The sequence below is a fragment of the Protopterus annectens genome, chromosome 11.part0 (genome assembly GCF_019279795.1).
Source record: "Protopterus annectens isolate FY-2018-M chromosome 11.part0, PAN1.0, whole genome shotgun sequence".
In the NCBI taxonomy this organism is placed as follows: Eukaryota; Metazoa; Chordata; order Ceratodontiformes; family Protopteridae; genus Protopterus; species Protopterus annectens.
The window spans coordinates 1,445,373,792-1,445,394,588 of record NC_056745.1 but is presented as its reverse complement, the minus strand read 5'-3'; the positions used below and the strand labels follow the sequence as shown (position 1 = coordinate 1,445,394,588).

The following is a 20,797-nucleotide window of genomic DNA, read 5'->3' as shown; positions in this document are numbered from 1 at the left end:
TAGGCTAATCTAATAGGGAGGCGGAAGCCAAATACACTTTGGCTAGGCTTATAAACGCCCTAGGGCAGATAGCCTAGTATCCACCTATGAACCTATGAACATGTGCCAAGGTTGCTTCTTGGCACAGGCAAATATTACTTAAAAAGAAACATAAACATCCCCCATCCTTCTGCTAACTATATATACTATCTCCAAGATCACACAATCACCAGAGAAAGGGAATATTCCCTTACCCAGGGATTGCCGATCTCGCACACCTGTTGACTCTCTGTATAGATGACCAGTTATGATTGATTAAAGAGATGTCGACCAAAGTCCCTGTCAACCAAACCAATGCATCCCATATATATTAAATATATTTATAGATATAGACATATATACATATGAGTAATTACTTTCAGATTGGGTCAACTAAGCTGATGTAAACAGCTGTGTGAGATCAGATAATTGTGTGTGAGTGTGTGAGTGTGTGAGTGTGTGTGTGTGTGTATGCACATATATATATATATATATATATATATATATATATATATATATATATATATATATATTGATATAGCTATAGATATGAGCAATTACTTTCATTGATCATTGGTTTCATCGAAATCAGTTCGATTGACAAATTTTGGATAACTAAATAGATGTCAACAGATGTGCGAGAGTGTACAGTTATTGGTGTTTGGGTGTATGTCCTTTCCCTGGTATTTTGTGATCTTGAAGTTATTGCATATAATTAGCAGGGCATGTGACGGGTGAGGATGGGGCTTGCCTTTCCAAAAAAAGCAATGCTTTTATTTGTTTTATTTATTTTTTTTTTCATTTTTTGCATGTGACAATGTTTTTACTCTAAACAAGCATAGTAGCATGTCAAAGTCTGAGTTTTTGATTTTTTTTTTGTCAAGGTTGTGGATGTTGACATTTGGGTCATTTGACTATTTCAAATAGCTGCATGTACATCTATAGGAGTGCTTAAAATAAACAGAACTCCCTAAAGTCAAAGTCTGTTTTGTCAACACAGGTTGATAAAACAATTTGCAGACATGTGTGCCTCTTCCCTGGGGATTGTACGATCATAGACTGAAATCATAAGACTGAAATTTCAAAAGACTGAAAAGTCACTTGACTGAAACCCATAAGACTGAAACCCATAATACTGAATTTCAACATACTAAATTGCAAACTGGACCATATAAAACCAGACTAGGTGGGGGTCTGTGCCCACCCCCCCACCCCCAACTATATATTCTCACCCTGCATTTATAGATAAACAGCAGAAATTTTGAAGTTAGAACTGATGGTTATTGCCCATACTTTTACATCCTGAGACTATATCTCTTCAGAAAAAAGTTTCACTTTTAGCTATTAACATAGATGTTTTATAGGAAGAACAGAAAAAGTTATATTGCATAATTTTTTTCAAAAAAAGTGATACATGCTTTCATTTATGACCAAGGAATTGTTGGCTTTATCCATGGAACAAAACAATTAAGCACATTTTCAAAAACTTCAGATTTCTGTTATTTGCCTTCTAGGTCACTGAAGTTACAATTGTTAGTCAGCACTGAATGAACACAGCTGACAACTTAGAACAGCAAAATACTGAGGGAAGGAGTGTCTAAATTTTTATTAGGACTGAAGCTTTGATTATGTAACAAATCCTTGTATTTTACCTATTTTGTATTAAAAAGAGTAGAAACTGACCACAATTGATGCACTCGGCTTTGTATGAGGTGAGTTACGTTTTCAACTTACTGCAAGGCTCCCATCTCACTTGATATCACAGTTAAAGTAAAACATTGGAAGAGAGTTTAGTGCATTTTTTATATGACTTACTATTTTGTCTCTTTGGTTATAATTAGTTGGGTGCTTTTTGTAAAATGAGGAACTATGATCCTGTGGAGGAATGTGTAATGGATATTGGACGTGTTTTGATACATCTGTTCTGGGAACATCTTTGAGAGGATCATTTGAAAAAAGATCCCATCATAAGGACATTGTACAGTGATACAATTCAGCTGCTGGATATTTCAGGTATGTTCATAGGTTCATAGGTTCATAGGTGTGTACTAGGCTAATGGCCCTGGGGCTTTACAAGCCTAGCCATAGGATTACCCTGTGGAACTTTTACTATTTTTAACAGATTATTTCTCTAAGTGATGGTTTCATGACTTCAGCTCTTGTATTGGATGACATGTTGAGGAAAAAGCATGCACAAATTATGTGTTCAGTGTGCTTTTGTTTCATTCCTTTTACATAAGGAATGTAATGATGCACGATATTGTAATTGTTTTATTTTTTCAAGTTTCCTATCTTAAATGAACTAGGGTGGGCAGTTATTTGCTCCCTATCCCTATTTAAGTGCAAGTTGGACCAATTCACCCTTGGTCTGGCTCTTTTGTTTCTGATGGACTGTGGTAGTGAGTATATCACCTCCTATAAATTAAATTTCTGGGTCACATTTAAATTGCATGAATAGGCTTTTAAGTGCCATAGTGGTTCATAGATTAGTACTAGGCTAACTGCCCTTGTGTGCCATTTTAAGCCTAGCCAATTATCCCTTGTGAGACTCAAGCCCTGCACCTTATGTTTGTAAGGCAAACACCTTAACCATTAGGCCACCCTCTCAACAAGAAGAGAAACAAGGCTCTGATGAGATTTGAACTCATGACCCCTGGTTTACTAGACCAGTGCTCTAACCCCTGAGCTACAGAGCCACACATTGTTGTTGTTGTTGTTAGCCTTGTATCCACCTATGAAGCTATGAACATCATTTACCTGCTTATAGTAAGCACAGGTCCAAGAAATTCACCTATAAAACACAATGTTTCCACAAACCAACTAAAAGTCAGTATTTTTCAGTTCTAAGACTGTAACTAAATGAAGGAAAAATCCCTCATTTGTTATATCTAGGCTGTGTCATATTATAGAGACCAAAATTGCATTCTAGGAGGAAGAACTCTGTCTGGCAGATAACACAGATGATTCATAGGATCATAGGAACTACAAGACAACAAAGCTGCAAAGCCATTTCTGTGTAGCAAATAGCCACCCTTATGCCTTACCTTTCTTTTCATGGAGGGCCAGGCCTGTCATGCCATGGATGAATTATAAATGGCTATCCGGTCAATTAGCAATTTTTAAAGGCAGACAGTGTGCCACACTGCTTAATTTGGGGAGGGAGTTTGTTCCACAGAAGGGGTAGGTTCTGCTTATCACATCTATTCCTCTTTCTAGTCTTGTTTTTTTTTTGTTGTAGTAGATATAGGTCTCTGGTCCTAGTGTTAGCTAGACTGTTTGTGATTTATTGAGGTATAAGAGTTCTTGGACTACTGGATCCCTTACTGCCCTATAAGCAAGACACAGTCTATATGAAACTGAGTAGAGGAACAGAGCCTCGAGACTCCTGGCAGTTAAAGTCTTTTAACCCTCCGACCTTTTTACTTACAAACCCTTGGGGTTTCCAATTACTTGATGTGGTTAGTAAGGTACATCCCAATGGGGGGGGGGGTGTTGTACTCAGTGATGGGTCTAACCACTGCAGAGTAGAAGGAGGTGATGATTTCTTTAGAGTTGGAAGATATAACTTTAGTTCAAAGCTATGCAAGGTAAAATAATTTCCTGACTGCTGTTGCAACCTGATGGTCAAATGTAAGGAAAGCTCTCTCCCCTTGTACTCAGGTCTCTCACAACATTTTAACTTTGAAGTGATGTGTTATCTATGCTGTAAGTAGGAGCTGGAGGGTGCTTGACAAATGCTTCAATGTTGCAATTTTAAACACTGAGCTTGAGTATATTTTTGCTAAACAAGCTATTGATAACTAACTACAGGCTCCTGTTGGAGTATGTGCATGTCAGAGGGGGACTTGACAATAACTCACAGCCTACAATCATCCAATTTGCTACAGATCCTCATATGATAATTGGAAATCAAAGAAGTATGTACCAAACAGCAGAGGTCCCAAAACTGATCTTTGCAGGACTCCAGTGGTCATCTTCATATCCTCAGATGATGCTTCTTCTACTTTCACAATGCAAGTCCTATCTTTAAGCCAGTTATCAAACATAAGGGTCAATTTGGATTTCATTCAATTTGTTTATTATATTTGCATGTGGTATGGTATCAAATGTCTTGGCAAGGTCTAGGTACACTATGTAGACAGCCTACAGCTTGAATAGCTCTCCTAAAGAAGTTTACATGGTTCATTATAGAGGATTTACCCCTGACAAAGCCAGACTGCTAGGGGTCAAGTCTGCTAAGATTTTTGATATCATAGTTAATTAGGTCCACAATGGTACATGCCCTGACTTTACACATAAGACTTTTTAGGCTGATGGGTCTTTAATTTCCAGGGTCTGAGGATGGACCACCCTTCTGGAGTGGCATTATCAAAACTGAGCTCCATTGCTGTGGGACAAATCCAGTTTATAGGCTTGGGTTAAAATGTTTAAGGAGAGGGTCCATTAGTGTTATAAATTAGACAACTTGGTATGCTGTCAGGCACCATGGATAAGATATTCTTCATTTTGCACAGTACCTTCAGTACATCCTCTTGTGATAATTGGTGGCATGATTCCATCAGGGATACGTGGGTTTGGAATAGATGTCTCAGGGGTGAAGTGGGTGTTAAATTTATTAGCCAGTATGTTACAATATTCACACGATCAGAGAAGTTGATATAATTCTGATTAAGCTCAGAGCAATGTTGGGTGACATTCCTTATTTTTCTGACATAACTAAAGATAAATTGTGGGTTAACTCATGTGGCTAGACAGAGTTTGTGGGATGCTTTTATTCTTATATTCCTTTTTTAGCTTATTATACAGTTGTTTGCTGTTCCCCTTAGTTTGGGGGTTGTTTGTTCTGCTATATATAGTTTTAGAAGTTTTTTCTTTTTATTACATAGTTTATTAAAGCTAGAGGACCACCATGCAGGTTTGCTTTTAAAACTCTGCATTGGCTTGGATTTGGTAGGAACTGACAAAATCATACATTTGTCCAGGTGTGAGTAGAAGTTTTCTGCATAACTGTTATTATTTTTAACATTGTGGGCAATACCATTATATTCTAATTTAGAGACATTATTATAGAAGTTTAGGATGCTTGCAAGTCCTTGAATTCTTTGATATTTGTTTTGATTAGTTTGGACCTTTTGCTATAGAAGGTTGCCACTTTGTGGTCCATCTTGACCTGTGAGGGATTACCTTGGGAAATGGTAGATAGAAAAGCTAAGTTTGTTATGACTAGAACAAATATATTCTGTTCTCTAGTAGGTTAATTTTCAATCCAGTCCCTGGAGCTCTTGTGTATAAAATGTAAGCATGTTTGTGCATATCCTGTAATGGTAGAGAAAGCCCCCTAGTTAATCACTGAGAATCTAAAATCACCTAGAATAACAACATTCCAACTTATGGGGAGCTCATAAAGAATATTTAGGAATACTGCTGATAGTTAATCCTATTTAGCATGATTTGAATCTTTCTAAGTTCCAGTTGATGGTTTCTAGGTATTTGTCTTGAGGTAATGTGGTCCCTAACAAATATGGAGATACCACCACAGTTTAAATTGGGTCTATATGAAGGATCACCACAAAACTCAGGTATGTAGTTAAAGAAGGTTACTGTAACAACACAGACATGGATATGCTCCAAATGCAGGGGGCTTCAAGATCCAGCAGTTTTTTAGATTTCTAGCATTATGTAGAGCCATGCTGATGCAGTAAAGTGGGAGACTGTTTTTAGAGGTTAGGGTGGGAGATCCACTAGCTGGACCTTGCCTAGAAAAGGTACAATGGGGTGAAGCAGAAGTTTTTACACCTGGAATGAGAGGTGCAAAGCAAGCAGGTTTTCAAGCATCTCATCCCATGCTGACTAATAATGGATCCCCTTAAATATGACACCAGGCACTTAGCCAGTTCTTAAAACCAATCATTTTTGCTTTAAACCGTGGGATCATTTTTGTTGATGGAAGGGTTCCACTCAAAACTAGGCTTTTATGTACATTAATGACATGCATTCAGAGATCCATCATGTCTCTCTCCATATCCTAATTGTCTGCCTTTCTCTTTTGCCATTTTTCTCTATCCTGCCTCCCCTTACCTTTTATCACTACTTATCCCTGGGTAGCGGTAACTGTCTGAAATTATTGTTGCAAATAGGAGATGAATTAAACTGCGAACATATTGTAAATAACCTCTCATATCTTAATTTGAAAGAGTATCTTGTTCCTTTCAAAGTTTTTTTTGTGTTTCATAAATTTGCATACTTCTCTCTAGCCAAGGCTCTCTAATTATTTTTAACAAATTTTTGTGTAAATAATTTCTTTTGAATATGGTATTTGCTTAAATAGTATAACTTTGTAATTACTGCTCTCTCATCTTATTTTGTCTTACATTTTTCTCTTATAATTGTGCATTATAAACTTTTAAATGTCACTGTGGAGCTTTTCTCCCCGGGCCTCCACTGAAAATGGAAATATATCCAGTTGGACTAGCCCGGTTAACAAATGTAAAATAAATAAATAAAAATAAATAAATATCCTTCAGGGTTCTGTGTGCCAGGTAGTTTACCCCAAAATGGAAAACCACCATGCTGTAATCATAATTGTCTGTTTTAAGGGCTCTAAGGGCCCTTGAAATGTTGGCAATCTTGGCCCCTGAGAGACAGCTCACTGCTACCCTGCTTTTGTCCAGGCTTATGAGTGTAAAATCCATTTGTTTAATTATGGAGTCATTAGTCATTACTGCATTTCTATTTGTGTTTGATGAATACTAGAACGTAATCTACGTGGGATCACGTCAGTCACCCTGCTAGACAGGGGTCCAGGGAAGTAAACACTGTGGGAAGAAATAGCCAGGGAATTGTTATGGCTAGGCTTGTATATGCCCTAGGGCCAATAGCCTAGTACCAACCTATGAACCTATGAACCTATAATTGGTCAAGGTGGTGCTGTTCCTTGGAGACTCTCAGTACCATTCTCACCAGTCCGTGTTGTTTTGCTTAGTATATGCATGCTCTTGCAGTTATGGGCGGCCACGGTGGTGCAGTGGTTAGCATTGCCGCCTCACAGCAAGAGGTTCTCCGGTTCGATCCTCGGCTGGGGTGCCTTCTGTGCGGAGTCTGCATGTCCTCCCTGTGGTCGCGTGGGTTTCCTCCGGGTGCTCCGGTTTCCTCCCACATCCCAAAGACATGCTGCAGGTGGATTGGACACTCTAAATTGGCCCTAGGTGTGCGTGTGTGTGCCTTCTGTGGAAGGTTGGGCGCCGGGCTGGCAACTCGACACCGTAAAACTCCACTGCCAATTAATGTGCGGACAAGGTGATCCGCTGTGGCGACCCCTAACCGGGAAAAAGCCGAAAGAAGAAGAAGAAGAAGATGCATGCTCTTGTAGTTAATGTGCTGCCACAGTTTGTGCAAGGAGTTTTTAGTGCCTCAGTGTATGATAGCTTAGTGTGAGTATGTGCAGTGGGGTGTTGGTTTGAATGATGCCAGAGAATATGTTTGTGAGATTGTGGCCTCAAACTTAGCTAAGTACCTGCATCTGTCAAAAGTAGACTTATCTGTGAGCATCAGGCAATTTTTACATTGCCTGAGTATACCAAGTGCTAACAAGTTGTTTCATTACTTCAGGATACAGGGTTTGATTTCTTTCACCTCTGTTTGCCTGTTTTGTGACTTAACCAGACATTGCTCCTGGGTAGCCTCTAAAAATGTTCACTTGTGTCCAGTTGGACTGCCTGATTAACAAATGCATTTAAAAAAATCAGAACTTGAAAAACAAAATCATATCAGTAAAGCAATCAATTGATTTCTTTCACCTCTGTTTGCCTACCATGTGACTTTGAGCAAGTCACTCAACTAGATTGTGCTCCTGGACTTGTTTCCAGTTGGATTACTGATTAACAAATGTATTAAAAGAAAAAAAAAAAAAAAAAAGAACTGTAAAAACAAAATCTTATCAGTAAAGTAATCAGTACTATAGTCATTTTGGGGCATAAGGGATTAAATTACAGTAAGAAACATAATAAATCTGACACAAATACAAAGCACAGAATATCAATATATGCTGGAATATATATTTTCAGTTTTACGGTGGAGTTTTCCTTTAATTTTAGGATCTACATTTTTTAAGTTTTAGGGTAGAGTGTTCCTTTAATGTACAGCATATGTTACTCTATATTACTATACTGTGTGATGATTTATTGAACTGCACAATGAGGTCATTACAGCTATTTTTATGTTTTACAATTTTTGCATATGATTTTGTATGGCTTAATGTATTACAGTATATCACTTTTCATAATTTCTCAGCTTCTTTCTTAGTGTGCTGAACTTGTCTCCCAAGATTAAAATATAAACAAATAGTTACAGAGCAAGCTGTGGACATACTATAGCATGCACGTATGTGTGTGCGTGTGTGTGTGTGTGTGTGTGTGTGTGTGTGTGTGTGTGTGTGTGTGTGCGTGCACATGTGTGCGTGTATGTGCATGTGTGTGTGTGTGTGTGTGTGTGTGTGTGTGTGTGTGTGTGATGTCTTTGTACATGCAGCTCTGAAATACAAAGAAAAAAGAACTTTACTGCATTTTGTAAGGATTAGAAATATAGTGTCTGGAGAGGATTCCTATGTAAAAAAAAAACATGGCTGAGTAACTAATGCTGAATAATATACCACAAAAAATCGATTACTTCTAAAAAGAGAATGTGTGCATTGCTTCTGGGCAGGCAGTTATTTATAAAGTTTTTTCATCTGAAACATGTCTTTTGCATTATATGGTGTGATATACATGCTATTCAACAAAAGTCAAGGTTAGTTTTAATGTATCATTCAGCATGCATATGGCATAATTCCCAAAGGAACTATCTGAGCATGGAGCTGGCCAGAATAAGAGATATAAAAATCTGAAAAATACTTAACCACTTCAGTATTGTGCTGTTCTGAAAACCATAGAAAAGCCATCATAGAAGTCAAAGGTTGAAGCATCACTTTATACAATTTGCTTGCATGCATACATCTAAGAGCAACTTAGACACTAAGGCTTGGGGAATGATTTCCTATTCTGTCACTGCTCAGTAATTATGCTGTGAAAACACTAACTTGATTCCTGCTTAATAATACAGAACACACTTCTTGATGTCTTTCACATATTAAGCTTAGTGCTTAAAATGCAGTGCAGACAACAATGGTGTCTTAGACTTCCAGTCTTTAGTACAACATTCAATATCTCCAGTGCATGCTGGAAACAGCAAGTGAATGTTTTCGGTTTTGTACCACTCTGTAAGTGTCAAGACGTTGCATCAAAATATTTGACCTGATAAGTGCATTATATGCCATGTGGTGCATAAATAATGAATATATTGCTTTCTAGGCAAAAAATCCATTAGTTGTACATTTATTATACTTGAGAATGAAGGTGTTCTTGAAATGGTGGGGTACTATTGATGATCGATGGATGGCATATTTTATATATTAAATGTGTCTGCTTACTATAAACATATACATAGAATCACAGAATGCACAAGACAACTGGGACATGGGGCCATTTACTCCTTGCCAATTATTGGTCACACAGTCCAGTTCCTTTGTACATTTAGTGCAATGTGTGTGTGTTTGTGTGTTGGGAGGAGGTAGTCTTAAATGAAAAAAGAAAATAATTCCATGAATGTTTTAAGGATTAGATATATAGTGTCAAGAGAGGATTCCTCCAAATATAATTTTAAATCTACTGTAGGTTTTAAAAGTATTCATAAATGTTCCCATGTTACAGTCAAATTCCAGACAGTCTGCTGTCAGGACCCTGACCCCATTACCATATTTTACTGCAGAGAATCTCTTGCCACACCAGATGTTTTTGAGGCATGTTTTGATCAATACTGTATCTAAGAAACCAAAAAGCATTTTAAGGTAAACAGAACTATTCCTAGGGGCACATATCCTTATGAAAACATTGTTGTAGTCTACCATAAATATTTTGACTGTGCTTTAAATGCACATTTGGAAATTGAGATTATAGCCATCTTATTATGTACATCCAAGGAAAGCAGGGTTTTGGGAATTTGAAATTTAGAATTGATTAATGAGTGCCAGCATTTGTCAGATGGAGAAGAAGAATCTGATAGTTCTCTTTTATTGTAAGACAATATTTATTAACTCATATTATACTTTTTAACACACTTTTGTGCAATTCTCATGCATGGTACACAATTACTCTCATGCACAGGTCAGTTGACATTACTTAAAGTTCTTTATCTAAACGGTTTTCTGAAATACCAAACTTCCATCTTTATAGTAGCCTGCACTTACAACATTACAAATCTATTACTTCATACTGTATCTAACTTAATATTTCCAAACAAACATACTTTTCTTCTTATATCCATAACTGTCCCAAACATTGCCCTTACGTTTAAAGTTTAATGCACACTCATTAACTATATATAGAAATAAACTTGAATCTTCTTTCCCTCACTCCAAACTACCTTCTTTATTCCAATTTGCCTTCTAAAAGTAACTCATGCTTTCTCGTTTATGTATACAGCGCTCCATTTCTGTTCGCCTCTCCACATCTCCTCAGCCGCTATTTACTTTTCATACATCACCACTAATTGTTCCAATTGCTCTTCCCTTAGAACAATCCGTCTCTAACACTACTTTTAAAACAATGCCTCCCCCCCTCCCTTCCTCTTTCTTCTGTTCTTCTGCTATTTGCTGCATTACTAACTCCACTTTCTCCCTTGTTGGAGCATCTCACTTTTTCCATTTTTTGGTAATCGCTTTTTCCCTAGCATCATTAATAATCCTACTGCTACTCTCTCCCCTCTCCTCTGGTATCTCATTTGAATAGTCTAACATTATAATTTTTTTCTGTATTCTCCCTATCTCTGAAAGACTTTCTTCCGTTAGCTGCCATGGCTGCTCCTTATATCTCACCAGTTCCTTGCAGCTGCAGAATATATATACCTCATACATAACCATTAGTTCCCTGGAAACATCCCAGTTATATTTACTGGGGTAAAGAAATATTTATGGTGGCATTTTCAAGTATAAATTTTAAACTTTTGAGCTTTCAAAACATATATTAATAGGTTTAACATATAGTTAAATTTTTCTATTCAAAGCTGCTCTTGCATCTCATTTTTCCAACTTCTCCTCATTTCTTCTGCCTTCTTCCCTTCCTTCCTTCTATTCTGCTTCCCGCTTAGACATCCCTTTTCCATTTTTAATATTATTTTTGTCCCTTTAGCCTCCACTCCCCATCTTCAGAACTTTGTCACGTCCCCCTTTCTCTGCTTCCATTCTTCCCATTTTGCCTTTAAAGCTTGATGCACCCAGTCCAACCTATCGTCCACCAGGAATTCCTCTTTCAATTCCTCCCATGTCTTTATACCTTCTGCAGACAAAACTTGTAGACCAGAACTTTACCTTATCTTGTTTCATCCACAATCTTGGGTGGTAGTTCCTTTTTCTTCCTCTTCCATAGCTCCCCCGATAGAAATTTCACTTTCCTTCCACTTGCTCCACTCCAGTGCCTATTGAACTTTAAATACTTTTTTTGCATCTCCCTTGTTCAATGCATTTTCAGGTTTTGACTCAGGGACCCCAGTAGACTATCAACAATATCTGTTTTTACTTCATCTTTATTGTCCCTACTTCTTACTGTGTCTTTCCAATCTGCTGTATACTCCTTATCTACCATTCTTGGCAAATTGTCTGCCATGTTTACATGAAGTTCTATCTTCAAATATGGAGCTCCCATTCCCCATGTTTTCCTTCTATTCTGCCATGATTTCCCACACAGCCCTTGGTCTTTGTCCATCCCATACAAACTTCCTACTCATCTGTATTATCTTTCTCAATATTCCCATTTCTGGCAATATATCACCAAAAGGTCTGTTCTGTATAGGTAAATTGCAGGGAAAATGCACATCTTTAATGCTGTATCCAACTTCAATGCTTTCCACACACTTAATTTTGTCTTAACCCTTTCACATATTTTATTATTGGTATAACTTGGTGAATGTTCCACCATATTTACTAACCATATCCTCAAATACTATTTATCTCTTCCATATCCCTTTTCTACTACTTATTACCGCAACCCCTTCTGCCTATTTTATCTGCACTGCTTGTGTTTTCCCTTATTTAGTCTGTATCTTGGTTTCTTTCCAAACTTTTCCAGCATTTCCCACAGTTTATCCAGATCCACCCCTTGCTTCATATTGGTGAACTACATATAATCTGAATGTATCACTATTTTTTCCTCAGTTCTGCACTTACATCCTCTAATCCCCGATATTCTTCTTACTTCTACCATTGCCTCAATGAACATTGCAAATAAATGTGGGGATAAGGGGCCCCCCTTACCTTCTTCCCCTTCCTAGCCATACATTTTTACACAGTCTGACCCTTTTCTTCACTCTAGCCATTCCTTCAGTGTACATTCATTTAATTACATCTATCCATTCTCTTAGGAATGCCCAATTTTCTGCCACTGCAAATAGATACTCCCAATTAACTAGATCAAATGTTTTTTCAGCATCTAATGATATCAGGCCTACATTCTCTTTCCTCTCCTGTGCTTCTTGTGTTATCAACAAGGGTTTAATCATATTATCTATTGTCCTCCAGCCTCCCACAAATCCCATTTGGCCTCCATGTATCGCATTAGACATTTTTTTCAGTGGTTTGTCTGCTTGTATTTACGTGAAACACATATAGATGTTATTCAAGACTGAAACTGGTTTACAGGAGACTGGTGACAGTGGATGCTTCTCTTTTCTTTATCACTGTAATTATTGTCTTCCCAAGATTCTTGTGGCATAGCTCCTTTCATGGTGATATTACACACCTTTCCCACCAATCTCCTTTTTTAACAATCCCCACAAGTCTGATGGCAGCACGTCACATGGGGCACCTACCCTTTTGACATCCTTCCTCCATGCTCTTGCCACTTCCACGCTGGTAATTAGCTTAAATAAACTAGTCTGTTCTTCTTTCTCTAATCTTCTTACCAGCAGGATTTTCTGTCATTCAATTCCCATCTCCTCGTCTTCTTTCCAATACCCCTCTTCTGAATATAATCCCTTGTAGCATTCTTTAAATCCTTCCAGTAACTCCTAAAGCTCCTGTTTAATCTCTCTTTTTCCTTCTTACATATATTTTAAATATCCCCATCTCAAGTTCTTGCTGCCTTAACCTCACTTCCATTTTTTATGGCTTTGGGGTTTGTGGAGAAGTACCTACAATTAATTTCTTTCCCCACATACCTTTTCATCCCCTACCATTGTATCTTTTTTGTTTTTTCCCCTTTTGTTTCTTCCCCTCACTCCTCACCTTTGGTCCTTCTGTATAACCATTAATTCTTGCTGCCCTCCTTTGTTGCTGCCTTCTCCTCAGCTGATGCTATATTTTCTCCTTAATCGTAGTTTATGCATTTCCCTCTCCTCTCCTCTACCTTCCATCTCCTTCCCTAGAATTTCTTTTGCATGTGTTAACCAATATCTATCTTCTTTCATCTGCAGCAGATATGTAGGTATTTACCAGTGTTTCTCTAACATTCTCACCTTTCTTCCCTCAACTTCATATCTATTATGACATGATTAAAAATTGTAAATTGCTTCTACATTCACCTCTGAGAACATCTGGCTATGTTTTACTGTGAAATATCTTTTATCTTGTCAAGACCAACAATTATATTTATGTTAGAAGAAGGTGCCTTGATATCTCCTATTTAGGATCTCACAACCTGCCATATGTCTATCCACCCCACCTGTTTTAAACAGTTCTTGAGAAAAGTGCCCTCTCTTGTCAATTTCCAATGTATTAGGTACCCTCTACCTCATCGTCTGGTTCCATTCTCCAATTTATACTCCTACCCTTTCCTGGAATCTAACTAATCTTAAAAAAAAATATCTGGTAGCACCTGCAAAGAACTCTTTGGTGGAATGTAAATGAACACTGTGATGATATTAACTCCTTTTAGAAATCCTTTACGTCCAGTACATCACACTTTTTTATCTTTTATCTTTCCTTCCATCAAAAAAGAGGTAGCTATCCCCATCATTATCAGTGTCCCTCCTGTTTCTTAAAGATGCATCTGCCACTACTTTGTATCTGCCCCTTTGAGTTTCAAATGTTTATCCCTCTCATCAGATGCATCTCCTTTAGTGCCACAACTTGTGCTTTAGTTCACATTATAACACTTTAAATTATTTGAGGAAGGTTTTTCTTTTATTCCCATACAACAAGTGGAAACAGTAGATTACTTAATGGAATTAAAACTGTTTACTGGAAAAATTCATTTGGTGATATAACAACACTAATAATTCAAACTCAGCTGAGGATGAAAACTGTACTTGTGCTACTAATTCACATAAAAATTTAAGAAAAATATTTTTCATCCTTTTTAAACTCCCTTGGTACAGTCATTTGACAAAGCCTGTGAGAAAGACATTTATTCACTGGTTGGAAATGAAAAAATTATTAAGGGTCATAACTTGACTAAGGACAAAAAAGATTTATTATATTCTCTGATGAATGACAAGACTTTTAACATAATAAACCAGATAAGAGTGGCAGCATCGTGATGTATGATGACAGACTACACCATGTTATGTATTACGATGCATGATGACAGACTACACTGTGTTATGTATTACAATGTATGATGACAGACTACACCGTACGTATTACAATGTATGATGACAGACTACACTGTGTTATGTATTACGATGTATGATGACAGACTACACCGTGTTATGCATTACGATGTATGATGACAGACTACACTGTGTTATGTATTACGATGTATGATGACAGACTACACCGTGTTATGCATTACGATGTATGATGACAGACTACACTGTGTTATGTATTATGATGTATGATGACAGACTACACCGTGTTATGCATTACGATGTATGATGACAGACTACACCGTGTTATGTATTACAATGTATGATGACAGACTACACCATGTTATGCATTACAATGTATGATGACAGATTACACTGTGTTATGTATTATGATGTATGATGACAGACTACACCATGTTATGTATTACGATGTATGATGACAGACTACACTGTGTTATGCATTACGATGTATGATGACAGACTACACTGTGTTATGTATTACAATGTATGATGACAGACTACACCGTGTTATGTATTACGATGTATGATGACAGACTACACCGTATGTATTACAATGTATGATGACAGACTACACCATGTTATGTATTACGATGTATGATGACAAACTACACCGTGTTATGCATTACGATGTATGATGACAGACTACACCGTGTTATGTATTACAATGTATGATGACAGACTACACCGTGTTATGCATTACAATGTATGATGACAGATTACACTGTGTTATGTATTATGATGTATGATGACAGACTACACCATGTTATGTATTACGATGTATGATGACAGACTACACTGTGTTATGCATTATGATGTATGATGACAGACTACACCATGTTATGTATTACAATGTATGATGACAGACTACACCGTACGTATTACAATGTATGATGACAGACTACACTGTGTTATGTATTACGATGTATGATGACAGACTACACTGTGTTATGCATTACGATGTATGATGACAGACTACACTGTGTTATGTATTACAATGTATGATGACAGACTACACCATGTTATGCATTACAATGTATGATGACAGATTACACTGTGTTATGTATTATGATGTATGATGACAGACTACACCATGTTATGTATTACGATGTATGATGACAGACTACACTGTGTTATGCATTACGATGTATGATGACAGACTACACTGTATGTATTACAATGTATGATGACAGACTACACCGTACGTATTACAATGTATGATGACAGACTACACTGTGTTATGTATTACGATGTATGATGACAGACTACACCGTGTTATGTATTACAATGTATGATGACAGACTACACCGTGTTATGCATTACAATGTATGATGACAGATTACACTGTGTTATGTATTATGATGTATGATGACAGACTACACCATGTTATGTATTACGATGTATGATGACAGACTACACTGTGTTATGCATTACGATGTATGATGACAGACTACACCATGTTATGTATTACAATGTATGATGACAGACTACACCGTACGTATTACAATGTATGATGACAGACTACACTGTGTTATGTATTACGATGTATGATGACAGACTACACTGTGTTATGCATTACGATGTATGATGACAGACTACACTGTGTTATGTATTACAATGTATGATGACAGACTACACCATGTTATGCATTACAATGTATGATGACAGATTACACTGTGTTATGTATTATGATGTATGATGACAGACTACACCATGTTATGTATTACGATGTATGATGACAGACTACACTGTGTTATGCATTACGATGTATGATGACAGACTACACCATGTTATGTATTACAATGTATGATGACAGACTACACCGTACGTATTACAAAGTATGATGACAGACTACACTGTGTTATGTATTACGATGTATGATGACAGACTACACGGTGTTATGTATTACGATGTATGATGACAGACTACACCGTGTTATGCATTACGATGTATGATGACAGACTACACTGTGTTATGTATTACGATGTATGATGACAGACTACACCGTGTTATGCATTACAATGTATGATGACAGACTACACTGTGTTATGTATTACAATGTATGATGACAGACTACACGGTGTTATGTATTACGATGTATGATGATAGACTACACCGTGTTATGTATTACAACGTATGATGACAGACTACACCATGTTATGTATTACGATGTATGATGACAGACTACACCATGTTATGTATTACAATGTATGATGACAGACTACACCGTGTTATGTATTACAATGTATGATGACAGACTACACCGTGTTATGTATTACGATGTATGATGACAGACTACACCGTGTTATGTATTACAACGTATGATGACAGACTACACCGTGTTATGTATTACGATGTATGATGACAGACTACACCATGTTATGTATTACGATGTATGATGACAGACTACACCGTGTTATGTATTACAATGTATGATGACAGACTACACGGTGTTATGTTTTCTTTGCTTCAAAATGAAACCATTTATACGTATTCCTCTTGGAAGCAGGTACATATCGCAAGTGGTAATTTGGACTTACAACTAGAGGCTTGACTGTTCACTGGTTCACAGGTAAGTACCAGGCTAGCTGCCTATGAGGGCCATTTTAAGCCCAGCCAGTTTCCGTTTTTGTGCTCTAATTAAACTATCCCATTTGGTTAGAGACTGGCATTGCCCATCCCATGGTTGGTAATTATAGAAATAACTGGGATCATACCATAGATAGCGTGTGGGAACCCATGCATGGGATAAAGCATTTAGGAGCTACCTCTGTCCATTTGTAGCACAGGGGAGGTCATGGAGTAAATTTTCTACTCCCTGTTTATAGATCTGAGTTGTGCTTCAATATAGGCAGGGATGAACTTTGTTTTATGTAGACGGGGAGTCTGTTCCAGAGCAGCAGGACCTGAAATAAAGAGCCATCTTTGACCACAGAAAGGTCATCACTCTGACAGACTTAGCATTTTTTTCCACTCCTTGTTTATGACTTTGTCTTTTGAAAAGTCAGGACCCACAAAGGGTATCTGCACAACATTTTTTAGGATACACTGCACTGTTTTATGTGCCACAGCATTCTTATCTCAACCTAGACTACTATGTAGCATAACTCTTAGCCTCTGTCATGTGTCATCTGAACAACGATTACCTGCCACCTGCTGAATCAATAAGGCCACGCTGGACTCTTGTTATCACACCCCCTATAGTCAGATTCTCTCAAACTTAGATTTACTGCCTGATGTCAGTTCACTTACTGGGCTTCTGTCATGGTTTCATCATTCTGCATCATGGAGCAGGTACAATTTGCTTCATATAAGAATTATCTTAAATCCAGAGTTTCAATAAGAAAAGCTGAGAAATCTAACTGCAAATTGAACATAGACAGACACACACACACACACACACACACACACACACACACACACACACACACACACACACACACACACACACGCACACACACACACATATTTATAGATCTCAATATGCAGCCGCAAAACTGAATGCACTCTCCATGATGCATTCTCATTTAAAAGGCAATAGCCATTCTGTTAGTTTAGCATCCTTGTTGCTTTATCTAATCAGCTTATCAACTGGCATGCACCAGAGGAGCCAAGAAATACTGAGACATGCTGCAGAAAAGCCCCTCTACCCACCTTACTAATGCATGTTAACCCTAACCTTACCCTGCATTTAAATTAAAAAAAAAATTCCACTATTCAGACAAAGTTGAGCATCTGAAAATTTGTTTGCTTTTATGACGTACTGTTTGTTAATGTGATGTTTTAGCAAAGTAATGATTGTCCCATGTGTTTTGTTTACTGTTTTACAATCAAGTATGACATGTTGACTAACCATTATATAACCACATGGTTCAATTTTGGTTGACTGATTCTGGGATGTATTCACCTGAACATTGTGCGCTGTTACTAATGTTAGTGAAACTTGTCTTGGAACATAATATTTTTTATTTTGGCAAACAATGCTAACCGCAACCCAAAGGCACAGCAGTGGGTACCACCTTTGCACCAATATATGCAGACCTCTTTGTGAGGTATTTGGAGAAGAATTTGATATATAGTGAAAGTAATAGTTTTAAGAACGATTTGGTGACGTTACCTAGACTATTGTTGGGGCATTTGGTCTGGCTCTTTGGGGAGACTGGCATTTGTTTGTTGAATATCATAATTCTAATGAGTTTGGCCTGAAATGTGTTGATAGAATAGAACATTCTAATATTGATTTTTTAATCATTCATGTCACCAAGGCCGTAGATGGAACTATGATCACTGGATTATATAGGAAACCTTTTACAAAGAATGCCTTATTGGAGGCTGGTAGTTGCCATCCTAAACATATGGTGACTAATATACCTAAGCCTCAATTAAAAAGGTTAAGATGTATCTGTAGCTTAGATGATAATTATGAAATTGAGGCTGAAAAAAATGGGAATGAGGTTCATTAGAAGGGGTTATGATAGATCCCATATAGTTTGGGAGAAAAATGTGGCTCTCAATTAGATGAGAAACTCTTTGCTATTAGATACCCAGGAGGATGGACCCAAACCTGTTAGGTCAGAGCAATACTTACTACCTATGGAACAAATAGTTTTAAGATTAAACAAGTTACAGAGAAGCACTGGAATATTTTGAAATCTGACGATTTTTTGGATCAATGTTTAGGTGAATATTGCTCCTATAGTTACAGATGGGGTAGGAAAGTAGGTGAATTTCTTTCCTGGTATAAGAAAATGGGTATTACCAAGGGTAAAAAATGGGAAGTAGTTTGAAAGGTTGTAACTGTTGAAGTAATTGTGTTTACTGCAAGGTTACATTTAAATCTAGATCTTTTACTTCTGTTAATACCCTATGGTTTCTGACATTAGATTTCTTATTACCTGCCAGGCAGAGTGGTTAGTGTATATGGTGGTCTGCCAATGTGGAGCTTTTTACATAGGCCAGACCTCTCGAACCTTTAAGAGTCATATAGCATTATACCTTAGTGACATAAACTGTAAGAGATCAAGAGGTGCACTATATAAGCATAAACTGGAACATACTTCGGCTCACTTTGTTTTCAATAGGATTGATGCAGTGTGAGGTAGGGATTTGTCTAAGAGTGAAAAGCACAGACTTCTGGATAAGAAAGAGAAACTATGGATAGTCAGTTTAGGGGCTATCCACAGGCCAGTTTTAAATGAGTATCTTTCATTAAGTGTTTAACATTGATATGGGTTCTGGTGGTCCACATATGGTTTATTAGGGTTCCATACACTAGATCAAATTTTCACTGATTCAAAATAGTGCATGGAATGCTCACTGCAGCGAAAGTGCACTTAATCAAAAGAGCACTTGTGCAAAGTTCAGTACAATGAACAGGTGTTGTACTGAACTTCCGTGCAGTACTCACAGACCTTAGGGTTAGGGCATGGGTCATAGTAAGGGGATAGCCCATAGGGCTATTCCCTTATCATGACCCGTGCCCTAACCCTAAGGTCCATGACGACTGCAGCACAGTGAAGGACATAGCAATGTCCTCCAATATGGTACGATAGTCATGAACCTTAGGGTTAGGGCATGGGTAGGGTAAGGGGATAGCTTTACTAACTATCCCCTTACCCTAACCCGTGCCCTAACCCTAAGGTCCATGACTATCATACCATAGTGGAGGGCATAGCTTGTTTTTTATGTCCTCCACTGTGCTGTGGTGTTTTCAGTAAAGCACTTACTCAAAAGTTCACTTTCATTTAAGTGAACTTTTGCAGAAGTGAGGCTTCCTATTACAAGTTCGAAGTAGTGAACTTTCGTTCTTGTAATAGGAATCCGGTTTATAAATACATTGATACATTAATATGATAATATGCTGTATATATTTTTTGTATTATTTTCATGAATATTTGTGAATTTTTGCAAATATGTAAGTGTATATATATATATATATATATATATATATATATATATATATATATATATATGTGTGTGTGTGTGTGTGTGTGTGTGTTTTGATTATTGTAAGTCACTTTATGTATTTTTGGTTGATAATGATTCATTAAATAGGAGTGTGACTTTAAAACTGTAGGGAATATAAATTGAAGTAAGACATGGTTGTACTATCACACTAATGACGCCAGGGGGCGAAACCGATATGTGTCTG

General features: G+C 37.3%; 1 protein-coding gene and 1 non-coding gene across 2 annotated transcripts in view; both read right to left on the bottom strand.

The window, feature by feature from the left end:
• The window catches only part of CPED1 (cadherin like and PC-esterase domain containing 1), a 2,422,552-nt gene that overhangs the window by 810,494 nt on the left and 1,591,261 nt on the right, over window positions 1–20,797 (bottom strand). The gene's annotated exons all lie outside the window — the stretch shown is intronic.
• Window positions 2,642–2,714, bottom strand: TRNAT-AGU. The gene has a single exon. It is a non-coding gene; the product is annotated as a tRNA-Thr (tRNA).